The sequence below is a fragment of the Castor canadensis genome, chromosome 3 (genome assembly GCF_047511655.1).
Source record: "Castor canadensis chromosome 3, mCasCan1.hap1v2, whole genome shotgun sequence".
NCBI lineage: Eukaryota > Metazoa > Chordata > Mammalia > Rodentia > Castoridae > Castor > Castor canadensis.
The window spans coordinates 174,319,906-174,332,202 of record NC_133388.1 but is presented as its reverse complement, the minus strand read 5'-3'; the positions used below and the strand labels follow the sequence as shown (position 1 = coordinate 174,332,202).

Sequence of the window (12,297 nt, the reverse complement as noted above, 5' to 3'; positions counted from 1 at the left end):
AGTGCTACTAGAGGAGAGAAACATTTAGATAATATCAAAGATGTTTACTATGATTTTGTGAAGTACTGCAAAAGTGACATACAGAGTGTTATGTGAATGCCTCAGGAGACATCTTGGTTAGCCTACAACTTTAGGAAAGTGATCCTTGGGGAGAGATTAATAAAACCCTGTGATAACTGACAGTTAGTGGGTATAGAAGTGGCAAGACTGGGTGGGGGAACAATTAAATTAAAAGGAATAAGGGATTTGACAGCTGAAAAGTGCTTTGGAATTTGAAAATTTAGAGAAAGTCCATAGTGTTTCTATAGACTGAGTTGTAGCTTCCCAAAATTATATTGAAGTCCTAAACCTTCAATGTGACTACATTGGGAGATAAGCTTTTAGGTGGTAGTTAAGGTTAAGTGAGGTCATAAAGGTGGGTCCCTAATCTCATAAGATTAGTGCCATTATAATAAGAGAGATATCTCTCTCTACACACATGTTCCAAGAAGAGACTATGTGAAGGCATAGCCAGAGGGTTGTCATCTGTAAGCCAAGATGAGCACCATCACCAGAAACTGACCATGTTGGCACACTGATTTTACCTTGGATATTTAGTCTCCAGAACTGTGAGAAGTAAATTTCCTACTTCATTGTTTGAACTGATTATTATGATAATATGCAAAAGAAACAGGAAACACCCATCAATTGAACCCTTTCTATATGTCAGGTACTGTGGTCAATGCTTCATAAATACTCCTAATTCTAAAAATAACTAAAACGTTGTGATAATCCTATAGGTTAATCAACCAGGTCCTTAAAAGGTGAAGTGATTTGTTCAAGATTACACAGCCAGTACACTGTAGATGAGCATAAAATCCAGACTAATTTCAAGAGGCAAGATTTCTCTCATAGAATGCTGAATGGACAGCCACCAATTTCTTAAATACCTCCAGTGATATTTCCTGCTAAGAGACCTTTTTCTAATATTAGATGTTATACAAGTTTAAGTTCTAGTTTATTTTCTATTCATCTGAAATCTGCCACTGTTTTATTTTTATCCATTGTAACTGACCTATATTTTGCAGTATTTCATTCTTCATAACAGGGTTTAACCATCTTCTTTTAGTTTACTGTCTTTTAGGGTGAGCCAAATTCAGTGGGTAACTCACTGTCTATTGGCTTGATTGTTTCCATCTGTGAGGTGACTGGATTTGCTCTATATCTTCAAATTGCCTTGGTTCTATCTGGAAGTTTTCAAAGGAATTTTCAAGTTTTTACCCATATAACTGTGTGTCTCATGTCTGTTTGGACTACCGTGAAAAACCCAAAAGCACACTGAGAAAATATCTCAGATACTACCAAGATAAAAGGCAAGCAAGCAAGCAAACAAACAACTGTGTGAAGTCCACAAGAAGAAAAGGCAAGGGACATGATCCTCAGCTTCCTACTTTAAATTGTCTTCAGATTCTGTGTGCCTTGATAGTTCTATCAGCTTCGTCTCCTGTTCCCAAAGGGGTCCCATGTTAGTCCAAAAGACTGTGGGATAAGAAGTTATTTTATCCTTCTCCATTCTCTTATTACCTTTTCCTTCATTTACGCATTTGCATTGGTCCCAACTTTCTGCCTTCCTGCTTATGAAAAATAAAGTTCCAATTCATGGAAATGAACAGAACTTAATGTTCTAGTTTAATTGTCAGGGATATGTGCTTAAATGCCAGTTTTAACTGTCAGGGATATGTGTTTGGAAGTGAAGGGTAAAGAGTAGCAAAAAAGAGCTTAAAATTATTTTCTAAAAATCATAACTAAAGAGGGCATTGAGCACATTTCCCATCTTAGTAGCCTCTTTTCCTGTGCTCCTGTTTTATCAGTGCTCTTCTCAAAATGGGACGCTTATAATTGAACCTAGCATTCCAGATGTGACCTGATTAGGCCAGTGTACAATAGTATAGTTACTGCCATTCTTCAAAATCAAATCTAATCAAAGTAGCTTCCTGCTTACAGACCTCATTTGATTCCCTTTCTTGGTTTTCACCAATCAAGCTAAATTTATATTGATACCCCCATCCCAATTTATTTGCATACTTTTTTCTAAACTGTTCTTTCCCTCCTCTTCACTTAAAAAAATGTTTCTCGTTCTTCACTTTTCTTTTGTGTGACTAAGATGGTCCTTCCTCTTCAGCCCATTCTCTGTCTCACTTATCACCTTTTATTGTCATTTGTTAAGTTTATGTCCCTCTAACTATAAATATTTTCTAAATATCAAGGCTAGACATCATGTATTGTTAAGTAGCTATTCCTCTGGCTCTGATCCTCTTCCTAACACATTTAAGTGATCCAAAAGTTTTCACTCAGTTAATGAATTATTGTGGCATTAACTATTAAGTATAATATTAGCTATATTTACTATTTAATTATAATTACTTTATTTCTATAACTCTACAAAATACTTAGACTCATCTTTTTAAATTTGAATTACTTAGGCTTTTAACTAAATTAATGAATGAACTCCCTATGCTAATGTTGTCTACACAGCCACCCATTTTGGTGTGAAGGGGCTACTTATACTAGACCTTAAAATGGTACAAGCAGAACTTTGCAGCATATCTGGAAAATTATCATCACCATCATCTTTTCAAAAGTAAGAAAATTGAAGCTTAAAATGTGTAAGTGATTGATGAAGTTATGAAAGCTAGTTAATGGTAGAGCAGGAATCAAAACCCAGGTCATCTCTCTCCAGGCTGCTGCTTCTTTTTAAATTAATATGCATTACTTCATTTGCTACTGTTATTTCTGATTCATCTTTCATACACATGTCTTTAGCCTCTTTTTACTTTTTATTAAACTTCAGTCAGTTACAATATGATTAGTGTTAATAGCACAAGATTGGGAGCTCAACCAACGAAGTTGATAGTGTTGGTTTTACATCTCCTTAATTTAGTAACTTTGAGAAGTAGTTTAAGTATTCTGAACATCACTTTCATTATCTACAAAATGTGTAGACAAATACTTTCTATGTTATAAGTTATTGTGATGACTGAGAAATTTAATATAGATAAGGCACTTTGCAAGTTCTGTACGTGTTTAGTATACTCATCATTCCACTCTTCTTTGTTCTTCTACTGGTCTTTAATCTGTGTGGCTCCCTACAGTAGCTACTGTCATATTGGCCAAGTGGCCAGCATCTAGGATTCTGTCCTTGATAGTTTTCAATGCTGTTTTTGTTTTGGAATAACTTTAGACTTTCAGAAAGTTTGCAAAGATAGCACAGAGCATTAAAGTACACCTTCCACTGAGCTGGCTTTAATCTTCACATGGTAAGCAAATCTCTGATTGTTAAAAGAAATTAGCATTGGTGCAATATTTACTAGATTATAGACTTCATCAGCTTTTTATAAAAATATTGTTGTGGTGGGTAGGGGTACATTGTAGCATTTACAGAAGTTCTTACAGTATATCAAATACATCATACTTGAAGTTTTCATAAGATTTTCCACTAATATCCCTTTTTTTAAAAAAATCTCAGAATCCAGTCCAAAATAACACATTGCACTTAGTTCTCTTCCTTTTTTTTAAATGCTCTTTTTAAAAATGGACACTCATGATTGGGCATGAGAGTGCTAATGTGGGCAATTTTGTCTATAAGAGAGAGGCACGATTACCTCTGCCATGGCCAGAATGCTGTACTTCAAAGATGCCTAATCACCTCAATCTCCTGACAGGGACCAAAGTGCACAAATAGAGGAGATAATTGGCTTCCCTATCAGAAGGTTGCACTTTCAGAAGTTATAGAGCACAGAGAATAAATAGAGGGAGGGAATGGAGCTTCGGACCAGAAGTTTTGGTCAGGCTTGTAGAATTTGCTCACAAGGAAAGAGAATAAAGTGGAAACCTTTCAGTCTCTCCTGATTTGAGAGCAAGTTTAAGGAGAGACATTTATTCAAATGTTTATTGATCACTTATTATTGACAGACATGGTTTTGGCATAGATATTGTTTAGAATCAATAAAAATAGTTTATTTTTTCTTAATTCATTCCCGCAATGTACATAAGAAAATATAAAACGTACCATTATTTGATTATAAATCCCTTGAAGACAATAAATATTCTTTCTTTGTTTCATTTGATTAATATTTTTTAGATTTTCTATTTTTGCATATTGTATTCATTAGGTTTTACTATGTACTACTGTGGTAAGTCCATTTATTTTATCAAATTAAACATTCATTGCAACCCTCAAAAGAAGGGATCTGTTTTTCACTTTTAGGGCTGATTATACTGAGATGGTGAGAGGTGGGGTGAGCTTCATGATCTGAGGACTGTTGTGGCAGAGTTGGAATTTAATAACACCTTCTCTGGAAACCCACATCTCAAGGCTGGATTGCCTCATTCTGTGAAATGAGAGTTTGAGTGTCTTTGCCAAGGGCATTAAAGAGCAGAGACTTACCATTCCAGATTCAAACCAGGTCTAAGTCTGAATCTGGTCATTTATGAGGGGAGCATGAAAAATGAAATGCAGTTTTGTTTATGTGGTTGAGAGTGAGAAGTTATTGAAAGATTAAGGGAATGTGAGGAGAAGGTTATAAAACAAAAGTTTAGAGAAGAGAGTGGATTTTCTAAAGAAAAAATAAATTGATCAGAAGCAGTCAGTAAATCTTAAGGCTTTTCTGTGGTGGTAAGTAATGAAAAACCAAACACAACACAAAAACACTAATAGGCTGGGCCTAGGGAGGGATGTAAGGCCACCATGCCACACTTTCTCTGCTGAGTCTTTGCCTTGATCTCTATAGCTGGATAGCACACTGCAGAGGTCCAGGTGGACGTGGGCAGACAAAGAACAAGTAGCTGCCCTACCACCCTGCTTTCTGGAATGTCTGTTAATCAAACTGTGCTAATTACAACTCATAACCATTCTAGGTTCTATTGTCACTTGATGGGCCATTGGGCCTCCTGCTCCGTTTCCAGCATGTTCTCTCAGAACACAGTCATGGTTGGGGTAATCTGTAAATCTGTGTCACACTTGCTTTTGATGAAGGGGTGAGTACCATACTTCTTCTGTTTCACTTTTTACAAGATAGTTTAAACCTTCTGTCTTCACCTCAGGCTTCCTCTAAGTCTTTCTTATATAGACAATGTCTGTTTTGAAAGAAATCTAGGGACTAATGATGACAAACCAATGGGACACACATGTTGAAGATTTTTGTTGGGGAAGGAGCAATGACAGTAGGGTGGGAGAATTTGAGGGACTCCTAGTAAGCACATTGAAATTTTTCTTCAGAAGAAGTTTATAATCAACTTGAAAGTAGAATGTCTATAATAGAATAATTTTAGATGCCATCTGGTTGGATTGCTGTTCATTTTATAGGCAAAAAGTTTAAATGCTTTCCCTTAGGAAAAGCACAAAGTTGGCTTTCTACCATGATACTGAAAGGCAAAAGGATAAAAAGATTAAGGCATGCATTTACAATGAAGTTGACACTTTTTTTTTCTAATTTGACTAGAAACAGAATAAATAATTTGCTAAATCTTTAGAAGAAATTTTAGAGGAAAACATCAACATTTTCCACTCTCCTTGAAAGCATTTTTAGAGCTAGAAGAAATGATTGGCAAGTTTAAGAAAAGGGAGAAACTTTTATAATTCTGTTATATTTCTGTGACCAACTCAAACATTCTATTAAGAAATTTATCACAGCATGGCTAATGTTTTCCCTCAAAGGCTAGAGAAATTTAACTCTTTAAAGAATCTTTAGACACATAGGACAAAAAGGTACCAGGAGAGACATATCTGCTTCAGTCTCCTGCCTGTGAGACAAATACTGGCACAGTGTTTTACCTGTAGAGAATCAGCAATAATGCAGTAAGTATAAGACTTAAGAAAGAGAGGACAGAGCCTTATCCTACTATTTCATGCGCAAGACACTCAAGTCATTCAGACATATATCTGTAACTACGATTTTGTTATAAGTCATTATAATTCTCCTTATTAAAGAGAGAAACTGTGAGATGGGAGGATATTCTCATTTGCTATTTAGCTTATTACGGCTTGACTATACATAAATTCTATGAATGTATGTGCAGTAAAGAACTATGCTATCAACAGTTCAATTCCCTTATTCTTCATCATGTTTGGGAGGAAAGCAGTTTTCTGACTGTTTTTGGTGAGAGAAGACATAGTACAGACACATTTAGATGAATAAGATTAACTTTCCAGGTACTGTGACTCTGTAAAACAAGGACACAAAAGTAGATTATCTTGAAGATATTTGCCAGTATACAAGCCACAAGATTTATAAGATTTACAACATATGCATATCCTATTTCCTCTCCTCTTGGTGATGACATGGATACATCTTGAAAATTCATGAGAAAAGGGAGGAATTTCATATACACAGATTTTCTTTTCTGTTTCTTTCTTTTTCTCCACATACACGCACACAGAGACATACATATTTTGTCCTTTCACTCTGCTCCTATACCCACCCACAAACTCTTTGTTGGAACTTGTGCTCACTCTTAACTTCTACAAATTATCTCATTTCATCCTTGCACAAATACTAGGATACATACATTATTCTTTTTTAAATAGATGAGTAAATTGGGGCTCAGAGAAGATAAATATTTTGCCAGAATTCATACATCCATTAGCAGCAGTGAGAATAAAATATCTGACTCCAAGTCAGATAGGTAGGAATGATCACAGCCCAAGTTGTTTCACTTTCCTTCACTTCCCTACACTAGATCTCTCTTTCTTGGCAAGTCTCTCTCTCTCTCTCTCTCTCTCTCTCTCCTCCTCCTCCTCACTTGCTTTTTTCCAGAATAATTTTAAAGGTACTCTTAATCCATCTTTCTGATTCTTAAAGAGTACAAACACAAGATGAATACCATCTGTACTTCCTATCTTCTTACTTTGTCCTCAAAAGTAGATTTTCGAGAGGTAACACGATAAAGTGGAAAGGACATGGGCTTATATTTATTAGTTTTTGGTTTGTAATTTGAGAATAAGCTATCTCCCAGGATTATTATTAGCATTCAGCTATGTAGTCCATTTGCAATACTTATGCAGAAAGACTAGTGTATACTTCATTAAAAAGGGCCAGTTCCCCACCCCACTTCCAGGGCTGATGAAATGTAGAAAGATTATTAAGAGGAAAAAAGGATGTGATTTCTCAGTTTATGCTACTGAAATGCCTGTTCTCCTATCCAGTAAGTCTTTGCTTTAACAGAGGAAAGACTCTTTGAAGCGGACTAGGAGACCCTATGGAGGGTCTTGCTCTGAGACACCTGAGCTCTCCTGGCAGCTGGTTCAGTTATAAATGCAGAGCTCCTTGTAATGTTAATATAAACTTGAGTGGCATTACTTACTCTGTTTTCACACATTGCCCAATATTTCTCTATTCATAATGAATTTGGACTTCTACTAAAAAACTTCAGAGAAAAGTTGAAGCCTCAGAAATACTATTAGGCCATGCATGGCAGTTTATGCCCATAATCTCAGCTACTCAGCAGGTAGAGATCAGTAGGATTGAGGTTTCAAGTCAGTCTGGGCAAAAAGTTAATGAGACCCCCATCTCACCCACTAAAAAGCTGGTACATGGTTTTCCTGCCAGCTATGCAGGAGATGCAAATAGGAGGATCCCAGTTCAGGCTGGCCCTGGTAAACACATAAGACACTATCCAAAATAACTGAAAGCAAAATGGTCTAAGGGTATGCAGCTATATGGGTTGCTCCTAGGATCTCTGGGAACCTGTCTCTGTAAATCAGAGGGGTGGCCTTATCCACAGTTGCCCTTGAAAGCAGTCAGAAAGCCCAACTTCAGTGGCATGGCCTGCAGAAGCCCCAGGAAGCAGATGGGCAGTGTGCCAATCATCCTGCAGCCTGCAGAAGCTCCCAGGCCACATACTCTGAGAGACCTATCCTGCTAAGACCTTCAGAAGCAGCCAGGTGACCCCAATTGCCCACCTACAACTCCAGAAAGCAGTTGAGCATCCTGCCTGTTGGCTTTGCATGTCAAGGCCTTGAGAAACAGACTGGAAGCCCTATCCATCCACCCTTGGCTCCAGGAGTCAGCTGGGTATCCTTCTCTGAGTAAGTCAGCTACTATAGTCTTCTGTAACTCACTTGTGAAGCACTCAGACATTGACGGTTGTCCCCTCACTGAGCACATTGTCCTGTACTGACCAGGGCCCCTCAGAGTTGTCCACACCCTCAGCAAACAAAACTGATGAGCATCCCTTCTCTACTACTGCTTTATGGGCCTGCTAGAATGGCTCCATCCTTGTATGACTTATGGGAACTGATGGGTACCTCACATCTGCTTCATCTGAATAGGGTATACTCTGTTCAGAGCTCTTCACAAACCCGTCCTGCCTAAGAGAGATACATCCCAGCTGGTAGTGCTACCCCTCGACCCCTGCAGACACTTGATGGTGCACTAAAATACCTACCTGAAACCAAAGCTAATGCAGCCTTCCCTACTAATAATTTAGAACTTGAAAGCCATTTTAAAATTTGTAGAGGCAACTGATTTTACCAGATGTGCAAATGTCAACAGAGGGACACAAGAAGGTTGAGAAAACAAGGTAATGTGAGGTTTCTAAAGGAATGAAATAACTTTAAATTGACCTCAAAAAGAAGAAAAATGACCAATTTCTAAAAAAAAAATATTCAAAATGATGACTTTAGGAATCTCAATGAGATTCCTAAACCACAGAATACAGACAATTCAAAATATTAAGAATAAAATATATAATCTGATAAAAAATTTATCAAAAAGACCGATATCAACCAAGTAGAAATCTTGGAGCCAAAGAACTCACTAAGTGAAGTAAAAATATTATTGAAAAGCTCAATAGCAGACTACATAAAGCAGAGGAATTTCTGAGCTTGACAAGATTATTTTGAGATAGCTCTGCCAGAATAAAGCAAAACAAAACAAATTTAAAGAGTAAAAAAGGAATGACGAAAGCCCATTAGATACAGAGACACCATTAACTGAGTGAAGACTAGCATTGTGGGTGTACTTGGACAAGAGAGGGAGAAAGGCATAGAAAACCTATTCAATGAAGTAATTGCTGTAAACTTTGCAAATCCTGGGAAATATATGCATCCACATCTAGGAAGCTCAAATGATTCCTAGTAGATGCAACCAAGTTAAACTGTCAAAAGAACAAAGCAAAGAGAAAAGTTTAAAATTAGCATGAGAAAAGTGTCAAGTTAAAAATAAGGACAGAATCCTTACAAGCCAAGAGAGAATGGGGGATATTTTCATTTTAAAAAAATAAATTGACAATCAAGAACACTATTCCCACCAATGTAACCCTTTAGAAATGAAGTAAAGTATTCTTGGAAATAAAGTATTTCCAAGAGAAGCAGAAATGCTTTGTCACTATCATCAGTTCTACAAGAAATGTTTAAGGGACTCGTCCTATACTAGAAATGAAAAGCTGGTAATTATCATCATGAAAACAAACAAAAGTCAAAAAAATTCACTAGCACACAAAAGAGAAAGAGAATCAAATCCTATTTTAAGTTTACAGTAAGTAGTGCTTTTCACAGAAATTATTAGTTTTGACTAGCAGAATTAAAAGAAGCATGTAAGTTGAGTTGCATATTCAAGTTTAATAGTAGCAATGATTTTAACTAGTACATAAGGCAGAGGAGAGCATCCCAGACTGAAGTGGTAGAAGGAAAAATTCTGAGTATTTAGAAGGCTATGGCAGATATCAAAAAACGCAAGTATTTCACAATAGTTAAATTGTAAGGAAAGGTTAAAATTAGAGAAATTTGAAGGGTGCTTATCATTTTCACCATAGTTAAATTGTAAGGAAAGGTTAAAACTAGAGAAATTTGAAGGGTGCTTATCATTAAAGGTCTTGGATACTGTAAAAGCTTATATTTTTGTTCTACAGGCAAAGGATAAGAGCTTTTGAAAGTTTATAACCAGGGAAGGTGTGTGATGCAATTTACATTTTAAGTAGATAAAGAGGAATGGAGCTGAAGGCACAGATTTCTTAGGAACAACTTGCATTAATCTGGGTAAGAGATAATTAGGAACAGATTGGTGGTTGTTGAATCAAAAATTGGAGGGGGCACATATAACTGATATTTAAGAATTAACATCTCCTGAAGTTGATCAGTGGGAAGAAAAATTGTAGCTGAAACAGGGAGAGAAACAGAGTCAAGAGACTGGGTCCTGACCATGTTTAATTTTGTATTCTAATTGCTGAGACGCATCTGCATAGTTGCTTCTCTGTCTTAGTTACATAAATTCCCTGTTGGTTCTAAACTAGTTCAAATAGATGTTTTGGTATTTATAGAAAAAAAGGGTTTTGACTAATATAGGAGCCACCAACATTTAAGATTTACTAAGTAGAACAGACAATCCAATACAAGGTCTGACCTCTGTGATATAGATGATTGCAATTAAATTATTCTGATAAATAGATGGATTAACTTGTAGGATTTAGAAACATGATTCCCTTATGCATCTCTTGATAACACAGAGGGCTGAAGATACGGCTTCTTAACCAAAGCTGGTTCCCTTGCATAGAAGACTTTCAAAGAACAGAAAGATTACAGAAGTATTTCAATTCACCACTGTAAATTGAAGTGCTATGATTGATGTGGTAACAAACTGGATTAAAAGGTGGACAAAATTTGTGATTTATTGAAGGAATTAAAATTATTTAGCATGGAGAAGGGAAGGCTAGAGCACAAAATTGCTGACTTGAATTATTTGAACTGCTCTGAAATGGAGCTCCATGACAAATGTTTCTTTCTTTCCATTCAGGATAGAACAAGAGGAAATGGATTCAAGTTGAAGCCGGATCTATTTAGGTGAATTATACTAGAGCGCTTCCTGACCTTGAAGGCTATTTGGCTTAGGAATGGATTGCTAAGCCAGGTCAAGGAATCTCTTCCTCCAGAGAGCGAATCAGAAGGATGAAGGGGATTTGGGAAGTCATTTAAGCAGATGAAAATTGATCTACGTTTTAAAGACCAACCCCCCTGCGGAAGAAATGCCATGACTTCATACCAATATCTAACAACCCTTTTTGCTTGTGTCTAACTTAACTGTTGCAGCTTCAAATCACTTCCTCATTTTTCTCTTTGCAGTTGAGATAGACAAGAAGAATCTTAAAAACCTTTGGCTATTTTAAAGGTCAATATTAAACCACCATTCACATCTTTTGCTGGCTAACTAATGCCCTGTCTATAGCCTTTTCTATAAACATTACTTTCTAATCCTGTAATTGTCATTGTGGTTCTGCTATGAAGTTTCCAAGATTTCCTATCTGTCTATAGTTTTGAGCCTCAAACTGGACAAAATAATTTAGCAAAAGTTTTAAATGCTGAATGTGGCAAACTGGTTGCTTCTGAGTTTTTAAATAATTTTACTTCTGTTCATGTCATTCTAAGTAATATTCTTCATCATTTTTGAAAGCGGTGAATTGTGTATGCTTCCATTGAGCTTAATGCCATTGTTTTCTGCTTTCATCTAATTTCCCCTTGAGATTTTAATGTAATTCTATGCTTATAGTAAAATAATCAACAGTATGTTGAATGAATTGATTAATGCACTAATGAATAAATTTCATGTGTTTGAGGTTTGTTATAAAAATCCAATTTGATAATTTATTACTTTTTTATAACTTGAATCTTCTCTTTCACAGAAAAAGCTCATATACCCATAATTTAAATATATTTCTTCAATATTCCAACCCTCATTTTGTAATATTTTTAAATTTTTTTGACAGTATGTACATTCATCAAGGGCTACATTTTCTATTTTGTTCAGTGTAGTTATTAAAAGTTAAGAATGCTAATGGCAAAAAAGAAAGATAAACTTTAATAAAACAATGTAAAATACAAGTAAATGGCCCTGCCCCCTCCCACTGCCAGTTTTTAAGCAGATGCATCTGTGACTGATATTGGTGGTACTGTAGTTTGAACTCAGGGCCTTAAGCTTGTTAGGCAGGAGCTCTACCACTGGAGCCATTCCACCAGCCCTGTTTTGTGTTGGGCTATTTTTTTTTCTTTTATTATTCATATGTGCATACAAGGCTTGGGTCATTTCTCCCCCCTGCCCCCACCCCCTCCCTTACCACCCATTCCGCCCCCTCCCTCTCCCCCCACCCCCTCAATACCCAGCAGAAACTATTTTGCCCTTATCTCTAATTTTGTTGTAGAGAGAGTATAAGCAATAATAAGAAGGAACAAGGGTTTTTGCTGGTTGAGATAAGGATAGCTATACAGGGCATTGACCCCCATTGATTTCCTGTGTGTGGGTGTTACCTTCTAGGTTAATTCTTTTTGAT

General features: G+C 36.4%; 1 long non-coding RNA gene across 2 annotated transcripts in view; it reads left to right on the top strand.

Moving 5' to 3' along the window:
• Window positions 1-12,038, top strand: part of LOC141421720 (uncharacterized) — a 37,691-nt gene extending 25,653 nt beyond the window's left edge. Inside the window, exons 2-4 of one of the 2 annotated variants that reach the window (XR_012446392.1) lie at window positions 4,897-5,016; window positions 9,889-10,015; window positions 10,770-12,038. This is a non-coding gene — a long non-coding RNA (uncharacterized lncRNA). The remainder of the gene's footprint in view (window positions 1-4,896; window positions 5,017-9,888; window positions 10,016-10,769) is intronic. The other variant, XR_012446391.1, reaches the window with a different exon arrangement.
• The last annotated feature ends 259 nt before the right edge of the window (window positions 12,039-12,297 follow it).